Genomic DNA, 8,931 nt, shown 5'->3' with positions numbered 1-8,931 from the left:
AGAAAAAAAGAAAGAAAGAGAGAGAAGAGAGAAATTTTCCATTTAGGCACAAGTAACAGAGAGATGGGAGGGAGGTTCTGTGGAGTTTCTCCAGCCTCTGGCCCCCAAGAGTTGTGTGAAAGTGGGACCATCTGCCCTCCAGTTATAAAATGCTTCCTGCCCTTTCTTTCTTTCTTTTCAATTTTTTATTTTTATTTATTCATTCATTTGAGAGCGACAGACAGAGAGAATGGGTGTGCCAGGGCCTCCAGCCACTGCCAACGAACTCCAGACGCATGCACCCCCTCGTGCATCTGGCTAACATGGGTCCTGGGGAATCAAGCCTTGAACTGGGGTCCTTCGGCTTCACAGACAAGTGCTTAACCATTAAGCCATCTCTCCAGCCCTTTTTATGGTTTGTTTTGTTTTGTTTTGTTTTTTTGAGGTAGGGTCTAGCTCCAGCTCAGGCTAACCTGAAATTCACTCTGTAGTCTCAGGGTGGCCTCGAACTCATGGTGATCTTCCTCTGCCTTCCAAGTGCTGGGATTAAAGGCATGTGCCACTATGCCCAGCTTTTTATTTTCAACTTTTTATTGACATAATTATAGACAATAAACCATAATAATTCCCTCCCCACCCCCATTTTCCCTATCACAAATCCACTCTCCATCAAATCCCCTCCCCCTCTCAATTAGTCTCTCTTTCATTTTGATGTCATCATCTTTCCCTCCTATTATACGGGTCTCTTGTAGGTAGTGCCAGACACTAAGGTCATGGATGTCCAGGCCATTTTGTGTCTGGACAATTGCATTGTAAGCAGGCCTCCCCTTCCTTTGGCTCTTACCGTCACCTCTCCCGCGACGGACCCTGAGCCTTGGTAAGTGTGATAGAGAAGTCTCAGTGCTGAGCACTCCTCTGTCCCTTCTCAGCACCATGGTGCCTTCTGAGTCATCCCAGAGATCACCGCCATCTGAAAAGAGAAGTTTCTCTAACCAAAAGTGAGAGTAGTATTAATACATAGTATGACATTAAGAGAAGTGCTTACTGGGCAGTTTGGTGGGCATAATATATACATTCAGCCAGACAACAGCAGGTGTCATACCACCAGGGCTCATGACCTACCCCACCACAGGCTTTTGTCCTGCCCTTTCTTTGGTACAGGTGGAATTGTTCAGGGTCCTGACGGCTGACTCCTGGGCTTAGGGTACTGGAGTGAGAGGGTTTCCCCATCCCAGTGACCCTGAGTCAGTCACAGGCCATGCCAACATCAGACACTCAGCCTGAATGACTTACTGGGGAGGCTGACATCACCTGTGACTCCACCCTAATCCCTGTCAGTGCAGAGGTGGCCCTGAGGTACTTAATTTACTTGTGTGTGTGTGTTTTAAATTTTTTAAAAATATATTGCCAGGTGTAGTGGTGCATACCTTGAATCCCAGCACTCGGGAGGCAGAGGTAGGAGGTTCACCTTGAGTTCAAGGCCAGCCTGAGACTACATAGTGAATTTCAGGCCAGTCTGAGCTAGAGCAAGACCCTACCTCAAAAAACAAACAGAGGGGGCTGGAGAGATGGCTTAGCGGTTAAGCGCTTGCCTGTGAAGCCTAAGGACCCCTGTTCGAGGCTTGGTTCCCCAGGTCCCACGTTAGACAGATGCCAAGGGGGCACACGTGTCTGGAGTTTGCAGAGGCTGGAAGCCCTGGCGCGCCCATTCTCTCTCTCTCCGGCTATCTGTCTTTCTCTCTGTGTCTGTCGCTCTCAAAAAAAAAAAAAAAACAGGGCCGGAGAGATGGCTTAGCGATTGAGGTGTGGTTAAGGAACTTGCCTGAAAAGGGTAACAACCCAAGTTCAGTTCTCCAGGACCCACGTAAAGCCAGATGTACAAATGAGTCCATTTACAGCGGCCAGAGGCCCTGGCGTGGCCATTCTCTGTCTCTTGTCTGTAGCTCTCTCTGCTTGCAAATAAATAAATAAGAATCTTTTAAAATATTTTTAAATATCTATATGTACATTTATTTACTTGAGAGCGAGCAAGCATGGGTCCACAAGGACTTCTTGTCACTGCCAATGAACTCCATACACATGTGCCACTTTGTACATCTGGCTTTATGTATGTGCTGGGGCATCAAACCCCAGCCAGCAGGTTTTGCAAACAAGCACCTTGAACCACTGAGCCATCTCCCCAGCCTCCACACTTGGGAGGCTGAGTCAAAAGAATCACCAACATTTTGATGCCAGCCTGATCTACCTATGTAGAAGTTGCAGGCTAGCCAGGGCTGTATAGCAAGACCCGGACACAAAAACACCCTCTCTCTCTCCCTCTCTCAAAATAAATAATAATTTTAAAAAAGTTTTTTTTTTTCTATTTTTGGTTTTTCAAGGTAGGGTCTCACTCTAGTCCAGGCTGACCTGGAATTCACTATGTAGTCTCAGGGTGGCCTTGAACTTACAGCAATCCTCCTACCTCTGCCTCCCGAGTGCTGGGATTAAAGGCGTGCGCCATCACACCCAGCTAATAAAAATATTTTCTAAAAAGAGCTAGAGAGATGGCTTAGTGATTAAGACGCTTACCTGCTTAAGCCTAAGAACTCATGTTTGAATCTCCAGGTCCCATGTAGCCTGACACACAGTGACGCAAAGTGCTCAGTGTCACACATGGGAGCACGCATGTCTGGAGTTCATTTGCAGTGGCTGAAGTCCCTGGCATGTCCATTCTCTCTTTCTCACACTCTGCCTCCTTCTCTCTCTTTCAAAATAAATAAATAAATAATATCAGAGCTCTAGCCTAGCCCCATAATTTTACCAGTGGGGAAACTGAGGCCTACAAGGACAAGTAGGGTACCCAGGTCCCCTGGCTCGGGTGTGTCAGAGCTGCTGCCTACATCATGGACCCAGAGACTAAGGGCAGAGAGCCAGCGCCCTGTGGACGAAGACAAAGATAGAAGTGGGGTATCCCCACTGAGGCCTTGGCCATGGCCACAGCTGCCCTGAGAACCCCAGAGGACAGGCCTCAGAGCCAGGAATTTGGGGATCCAAAGGAAGCAACTCAGCTAGGTTCTGCTCTTCTCACTTCACAGTAGGGACTCTGAGGCACCAGCAGGCAGCAGACTTGGGACTAAGCTGGCCTGGTGCAGGTACCTTCACGTTGCTGTCAGAAAACACCAGATCCAAACAGGGCACAGTAGCGCGTGCCTTTAATCCCAGCACTCAGGAGATAGGAGGGTCATTGTGAGTTCAAGGCCACCCTGAGACTACAGAGTGAATTCTGGGTCAGCCTGGGGTACAGCGAGACCTTACCTTAGAAAAAGAAAAAAGAAAAGAAAAAGAAAACCCCCAACCAAGAGCAGCTGTGGGCAGAAAGGGTTTACTTTGGCTTATAGACTCAAAGGGAAGCTCCATGATGGCAGGGGGAAATGATGGCATGAGCAGAGGGTGGACATCACGTCCTGGCCAACATCAGGTGGACAATAGCAGCAGGAGAGTGTGCCAAACACTGGCAGGGGGAAGCTGGCTGTAACACCCATAAAAGCCGGCTCCCAACGATACTCAGCCGCCAGGAGGTTCCAGCTCCCAAATTGCCACCAGCTGGGGACCTAGCATTCAGAACACATAAGTTTTTGGGGGACATCTGAATCAAACCACCACTGGCCTAATACAAACACTGTGCACTCCTTATCCTTTCTCTCCCTGGCCCCTCCCCCTCCCTGGACGGTTGTCCTCCCCCACCCTCAGCTCATCCTTCCCCCCCAACCCTGAACCTGACAGGCCCACGCTGTGCCTTACTGACTTCAGCAAGGATAGTTGCCTTGACCACGGTAGCATCCCCCAGCCACCTCACCCCCACCCCAGAGCTCTGGACCCTGCACAGACCCTGGCCTGTCCCTCCTCTGTGATGGTGAGCAGGGCAGCCCTCCCCCACCAGCAGAGGGGAACTGCCCCCCCATCTCAGCTGGGTAAGGCAAGGGCAGGAAACCAGAGCAAGTTCCCCATAGTACCCTAAAGATACGACCTACCCCTCAGCCAGCACCAGGGTGACCCACTGTCCCTGCTTAGCAGGAATGGCCCTATCGACCCTGAAAGTGTCAGTCCTGGAAACTCCTCGAATCTGGGCAAGCTGAAACACAGAGGATTGTGGTGGTTTGATTCAGGTGTTCCCCATAAACTTAGGTATTCTGAATGCTACTCTCCCCAGCTGATGGCAATCAGAACTTAAAGCCTCCTGGAGGCAGTGTGTTGTTGGGGGCGAGCTTGCCAGTGTTTGGCACACTCTCCTGTTGCTATTGCCCACCTTATGTTGGCCAGGGGGTGATGTCCACCCTCTGCTCATGCCATCATTTTCCTTGCCATTGTGGAGTGTCCCCTCGAGTCTGTAAGCCAAAATAAACTCTCCTCCCGCCAAAGCTGCTCTTGATGGGGTGATTTCTACCAACAATGCGAACCTGACTGCAACAGGGACACATGTCCAACATCATGTCTTTCTGGCAAATGGGTGGGGCCATAGTCAGTCCTTTCCCCTGCCTAGACCCTCAGCTTGGGCAGAACCAGGCCAGCAGACCCTGAGATGAGCCTAGGCAAGGCTAGTTCTTCCCTGGGACCTGGGAGATAAACAGCACAGGGAGGCTACAAAGGGGGGCCTCCATCCCCACCCAACGTTCTCTTCAGGCTGGGAGGTGGGATGGACCATTTTCAGGGGACTTTCAGGTAGAGCCACCCTAGAGCTGGAGCCAGCCAGGGCCCGCCTGGGGCCCACAAGAAGCTGCCTTTACCTGTCTGGGTTGGAGGTGAGTCATTTCCTCCCTCAGCTGGTAGAGGCAGAGAGGGGAGGGGTGGGAGGAGGAGACATCTAAAAATAGCAGGGCCCAGGCTCAGGAGGATGCCCAAAGTACTCCTTGGACCCAGGAGATGCTGGCTTCCGGTGTGAGGTCTCCTGGGAGAAGCTGAGACCAGGCTGGGACCGTCAGGCTGGGGGTGTGATCCAGAGAGCTCTGCCTTGCTGGGGCTCCCAAGGTCGGACTCCCCTCCCACAGTGTCTCCACTGGAATTAATCCCCTCCCACTCACCTAGCATAGAAACACCACAGCCCTCACCCTGTCCCTGGCTTGAATCACTGCCCGCCTGATAGGACCCATCTTCCTCTAAGTGGGCCTCCATTTCCCTGCCCAGGGGAGAGTCTTGTGACCTCCTACTTTACTTGAACCCCATCCTGGGAGCCAAAGAAGGCCCAGGACCATCTTGACCCTGGTTGGGCTCCTGAATTGTCAGAAGCTCCATTCAAAAGAATATAGGAAGCCAGGCGTGGTGGCGCATTCCTTTAATCCCAGCACTCTGGAGGCAGAGGTAGGAGGATCACTGTGAGTTCAAGACTATCCTGAGACTCCATAGTGAATTCCAGGTCAGCCTGGGCTAGAGTGAGACCCTACCTCGAAAAACCAAGGAAAAAAAAAAGGAACATAGACGGCCTGCGACAGAACCAAGAAGATCCTGAGCCTGCCGGGCCACTTTCTGACCACGAGACCCAAGACAAGTTATACATCTTCCTGCCTGGGCGTACTTATCTACATAATGCTCATGGTAGACCTTCATCCCATATCAAATATGGTAGAGGTCCCTGGTGCTCACTGGTTAGCAGCCAGCACTCTTTTATCAAATATAGTACTGTATGTAATGTCCTCCACAAAAGCAGAATTCTCTCCCCCAAAATTTGTTGGATAAGCTGACAAAAAGCTGGAAAAAGCCATTCTGCATGCAATTCAATGGGAAAGAGAGATCACCAGTGAAGATACTCAACAGTGGATACTGCAAGCCTTATATTTGGCCAGCCAGGCCAAATGAGCCAACAGGTGCAATAGTGGCAAGTCTGTCATGGTGGAAACCAACTGTCCTCTAATTGGACTGGAGGCCTGCTCCATGGGAGGGAATACATCCCTGATACTGAAAACTTAAAACAGGGGTAGTCATGAGCCCTAGGGGTGTAACATCTGCTGCAGTCTGGCTAAATGTATATACTGTGCTCGCCAAACTGCCCAGAAGCACTTCTCTTAATGTTCATGCCCATATATTAATGCTACTCTCACTTTTGATAGAGAACCTTCTCTTTTCAGATTGCAGTGACCTTGAGATGCCTCAGAAGGCATCATGGTGCTGAGAAGAAGAGACAGAGGAGTGCTCTGTACTGCAATATCTCTATCACACCTTCCATGGCTCAGGGTCCATTGCAGAAGAGGTGGCAGAAAGAATGTAGGAGCCAAAGGAAGGGTAGGATTCCTTACAACGTGTTCCTCCAGACACAAAATGGTCTGGATATCCATGACATCACAGTGCCTGACACTACCTACACAAGACCATCATAATAGGAGAAAAAGATCATGACATCAAAATAAAAGAGACTGATTGAGAGGGGGAGGGGATATGATGGAGAGTGGAGTTTCAAAGGGGAAAGTGGGGGGGAAGGGAGGGCATTACCATGGGATATTGTTTACAATCATGGAAGTTGTTAATAAAAAATAATAAATTGAAAAAAAAAACTTGTGCAATTTTGTGAATCTGGCCTTACATAGAATCCTGGACCAGCAGACTTTGCAAGCAAGTATCTTTAACCTCTGAGCCATCTCCCCAACCCCACCATGGGCTTTTGAATAGGCATTGCTGTCCTCACTATGTATATATATATGAAATGGAGGCCCAGAGACGTGAGCTAGTAAGTGGTAGAAAGCTGACTTTGGATCACATCTGACTAAACCCCTTGTGCATTATGGGGTGCAGGCGGAGGCCTGTCAAGTCTGACATTGGCTGGGGGGACACTGCTCTCTGACCCTGTGTTCATCCTTTGGACACCTGGGTACTATGGACTGGGCCAAACCTCTGTTTGGGGGCTGGCTGCCCTCCCTCCCTCCCTCCCTCTCTTCTTCCCTCAGAGTCCCCAGCCCACAGGATGCCTCCCAGAAGCATGAGAGATGCCAGGTTTCCTCTCAGAGCTGCTGCCAAGTTTCCTTCTTCCTTCAGCAGTGCATTGAGGAGGACCACGCCCTGCTGCCGACGGGTCCAAGGGGCCACAGCCATGCTGAGGGGGCCACAGACCTTCGCATGGTCACAGGGCTAGGGCTGGCACATCCTGGGCTGAACTCTGAGTGATGGCAATGGGGCTCCTGGCACTTGCTGGGAAGCTTCCCAGTTTGCACGTAGTGGGTGGCACGGAAAGCCCAGAGTCTTGCATAGGAGCCCAGCCAGCTCCAGGAAGAACCTCTTTGAACTTTTCAGCCTTCTCCACCCACCGTTATATGACTCATCCTCTCCCAATCCCGGGAGACTGGACAGAGGCAGGCCTTTCATCCCTGTCGCATGGATGGACAGACCAGGCAGGGAGGAGCTGAGAGAGCAATGAGTCAGGGGCCAGCGCTGGCTGAATCCCAGGCTGGCGGGCCACAGGTGTAGCTGGGGAAAGAGGGGCAGCGAAATGTTCCTGGTGTGCCCCTCTTTCAAGGAAGCAGTCTTCACAGAGATCTGAGAGAATGAGTGAGGATGGGAAGCAAGAAAAAAGAAGAAAGTAAAGAAGGAAAAAAGGGAGAAGCCGAAGTTGCAGGCCCAGTGAAAAGATAAGAGGTGTTGATGCAAACTGGGTGCGGATGGCGCATGCCTTTAATCCCAGCACTCTGGAGGCAGAGGTAGGAGGATCACTGTGAGTTCAAGGCCATCCTGAGACTCCATAGTGAATTCCAGGTCAGCCTGGGTAAGCCAGGAATGCCGACTACCCTACTGACTAAAGGAATCAGCCACCTTCCGAGTTCACAGTTGCCCCAATCTCTTATTGGGTGAATTCTAGTAATTACTGAGACATTTGTCTTTTTGGTTTTTCGAGGCAGGGTCTTGCTCTAGTGGAGGCTGACCTGGAATTTACTGTGTAGTCAGTCTCAGGGTGGCCTCGAACTCACTGCGATCCTCCCACCTCTGCCTCCCGAGTGCTGGGATTCAAGGTGTGCGCCACCACGCGGGGCAATTACTGAGCTCTTTATAGCCACTAGTTTATTTAGTCTATATAACAACCCAATGGCAATTTCCATGGTTCCCCCAGTCATCAGATTAGTGACTTGTGGCTCAGAGCAGTTAAGCAACTTCCCCCAAGGACACCCAGCTTAGCCTTCGTTCCAACAGGCATGAGACAGCAAGTTCAGGGGCTTAGAAGTGTTCTTCAAGCAAGTGAGGAGGGGGTGGGGGGAGGGGCTGGCGTGGTTGGGCTGCCCAGGTGTGTATGTGAGGGTTGGCACCCAATTTCGATGTGTCTTGTCAGGGCAATGCGGGGGTGGAGGGAGAGGAGCGGAACAGAACAACTATGGCCTTGGGGGACCATGGACCACAGGGTCTGAGCTGTCGTGGGAGCTTCTCAGGCACGTGTCGTGTCGTTATCCCTCCCCCCACCCCGCCCCCGTGTGTGTCCAGGGCTGGGTATTCCCAGCCCTGCGGGGGTGGGGGGTGGGGGGTGGGGGGAGCCTTCCTTGGAAACCCAGCGACAAAGGGGCGGGCAGGAGGAGGAGTCAAATGCAGCCGCGCACGGGCTGGGCAGCACGTTGCCCGGCATTGCCCCATCGCCCGCATCCGCTTGTAGGTTTCCTGCACGTTGCGCGCACCGTGCGCCCGGCCAGGCTGGGCGGAGCGCGGCGGGTCGTCGCAGGTCCCCGGCCCCCCCCCCGCCCCCATCCCTCCCCAGGCTGGGTCTCCAGCGGCTCATTAACCCGGCGGAGGCCAGGGCTTCGTCCCAGACACCTCTGAAGGCTGCCCTTTGCTCTGTCTGGTCTGAGCAGACAAATGAGGGAAATTGAGTAAGCTGGCACGCAGAAGCAGGAAGCTCCGGCCCTTTGTTAGGGCTCTTCTGGGAGCTCGGCGGTGGGGGCGGGGCGCACAGGGACTTGACTCCTGGGGGGATTTCTGGAGTTTCGCAGATGAGGGACCTCAGAGCTGAGA

The sequence above is a fragment of the Jaculus jaculus genome, chromosome 18 (assembly GCF_020740685.1).
Source record: "Jaculus jaculus isolate mJacJac1 chromosome 18, mJacJac1.mat.Y.cur, whole genome shotgun sequence".
Classification (NCBI taxonomy): domain Eukaryota; kingdom Metazoa; phylum Chordata; class Mammalia; order Rodentia; family Dipodidae; genus Jaculus; species Jaculus jaculus.
Note: the sequence above shows the minus strand (reverse complement) of the source record.